Below are 2,359 nucleotides of genomic sequence, written 5' to 3'. Positions count from 1 at the left end.
TCTATGATTCTTTGATTCTATGAAATTATGTCTGAAAACCTTATAAAATGATTCAAAACTATTCAAGATGATGAGTGAATGCTTTCAAAAATCACTAACATTTCCTGTCAATCCTATGGTGATAATGCTTCCAATTACTCCTTCAAGGTGACTTCTATTTTTTTTAAATCAATATTTCACTCAGCAAAAATGTTATGGAATAAGACATGGTAATTAGCATAAACAAATTATCTCAGAAATGCAATCCAGAATACACAATCTTTGCAGGCGGTCATCAATCTTTTATTTTAGGGAGAGTGTTTATTTGGCTTAACCAACCACAAAGCACAAAGCTGTTCCCAGATCAATCAACATATGAAGACATCAATTAATATCTGTATATCAGCTGGGAACAAGACACTGTCCTAGGATTCAGAGAATATAGAGTTCCTGCTCTCAAGGAATTTATAATTTGGAGAGGGGGAAAGGCAATCAACATTCTCTTGGCCTGGTGACCAGGCTGAGGAAGGCAGATGTCTGGGTAATTGTGGGGCATCTGTGCTCCTCAGCCCAACTGTGCACAGATGGGACTAGTGCTTCCAGTCTCCAGGGTGCATCAAAGCATTTCTTCTCACATTTGAGTTCTTTAGTCAAATTCCACCTGCCAGCTGACAATTGGGGCATAAGGACTCATATGGACACTGGTTTTTGAAATAGCCACCTTCAAGAACCAGTGCTGGGCTTATAGTCCCTACCTATCTGGCAGACAGCCTTTCAGTGGGTCCCTAGAGGGACATGTGGAAAAACCAAACAAAACGTAGCTCTCCATCTCTTTGTTAAGTGCCCCTGAAACAGTCCACTAGCAATCAAGTAGGGTAAGAAGCAGGGAATGTTAGTGGTAGATCTTGAATTGGGCAACTACCTTTTCTCTGTTTAGTACAATGCTTGGTACACAGTAAGAGCTTAATAAATGCTCATTGACTGACTGAATTTGACATTTAATCTCCTGCCTCTGTCTTTGCTTAGGCTTTTACTCATATGTGGAAATGCAGTCTCCTCACCTCTGCTTCTTAAAGTTTTCTTCAAGACTCAGCTCTGGACATTCCTTCCTTCCTTCCTTCCTTCCTTCCTTCCTTCCTTCCTTCCTTCCTTCCTTCCTTCCTTCCTTCCTTCCTTCCTTCCTTCCTTCCTTCCTTCCTTCCTTCCTTCCTTCCTTCCTTCCTTCCTTCCTTCCTTCCTTCCTTCCTTCCTTCCTTCCTTCCTTCCCACTAGCAAGATGGGTATATTCTGGCAACTTTGTAATAATGATTTGCACGACAAATAATTTAAGTTGCATTTAGGAGGACTCCACTCTATGTTTACAGATACTTTTCTTATACATAAACAGAGTGTTCAGTAAGTAAATGGAGAGAAGATCACATTCATCTCTTTCCAACAGGTTTTTGGACAGAAAGTCTCTCAGTGCTCTGCTTCCTTTTCTGAAGTTAATGCTAAGCAGCAAGTGGTTCTTTTTTGTGAGGCAATTGGGGTTAAGTGACTTGCCCAGGGTCACACAGCCAGTAAGTTTTAAGTGTCTGACACAGGATTTGAAATCAGGTCCTCCTGACTCCAGGGCCAGTGCTCTATGCACTGCGCCATCTAGCTGCCCCCAGCAAGTGGTTCTTACAGTCTATAGCTCATCTCCATGCCTAAAATCTGCCTTAATGCAGGACCAGCTTACCATCACTGCCAAAACACTCAAAGAGCTTTCCAACTTCTTTGATCTGGTGAAGGAACAACGGACTGATTCACATATATAGACAACTGTTCAGAAGCCACAAGTTTAAGAAATTTCTCGATGAAATCAATGAGACCCTGAATGGTTCAGGTTTGTTCCACGGCCCAATTCTTTGTTTTCATTATAGGGGTGTCTCTAACCGCCTTTAGCAGAGCATCAATTTTTTTTCTTGGCGTCACCAGTGGGTTCCACTGTTTGAGGGGAAACGGCAGCAGAGGGCGCCAGCTTCAATGTGTTTGTGTCCTGGCCCAACTCGATGGCCCCCTCCCCTCCAGCGGGGCCCCCAGGAAGGGACATGGGCGGCCGCTGGGGCTCGGACATCCTGCTCCTCGACCTCAGTCTCCGAAAACGTGCAGGGGCTGGGGTGTGTGTGAGACAGGAAGCGAGACCCAATACCTACCCTGGCTCGGGCTGGTTTTCCAGGGACAGTTTGAATGTATAACCCCTTCTCCCTCTAACCTCAAAAGCTGTTGGGCAGGGATTAACAGAGCTAGGTGTCTAGAGGGGATGAGCGAGGAAAATGCCCTGGAGCTTTCTGTCCTGGCATCCTTACGCCCACCTCTGCGCAGGTGCTCCTCCAGTTCTAGTCCCCGGCTCGCTTCC

The 2,359-nt window shown here is 44.9% G+C and overlaps 1 pseudogene; it reads right to left on the bottom strand.

The window, feature by feature from the left end:
• Positions 1-1,679: 1,679 nt before the first annotated feature.
• Positions 1,680-2,077, bottom strand: LOC122737129 (annotated as a pseudogene).
• Positions 2,078-2,359: the final 282 nt, after the last annotated feature.

The sequence above is a fragment of the Dromiciops gliroides genome, chromosome 1 (assembly GCF_019393635.1).
Source record: "Dromiciops gliroides isolate mDroGli1 chromosome 1, mDroGli1.pri, whole genome shotgun sequence".
Taxonomy (NCBI): domain Eukaryota; kingdom Metazoa; phylum Chordata; class Mammalia; order Microbiotheria; family Microbiotheriidae; genus Dromiciops; species Dromiciops gliroides.
The sequence above is the reverse complement of the archived record's forward strand: the minus strand, read 5'-3'. Positions and strand labels throughout refer to the sequence as shown.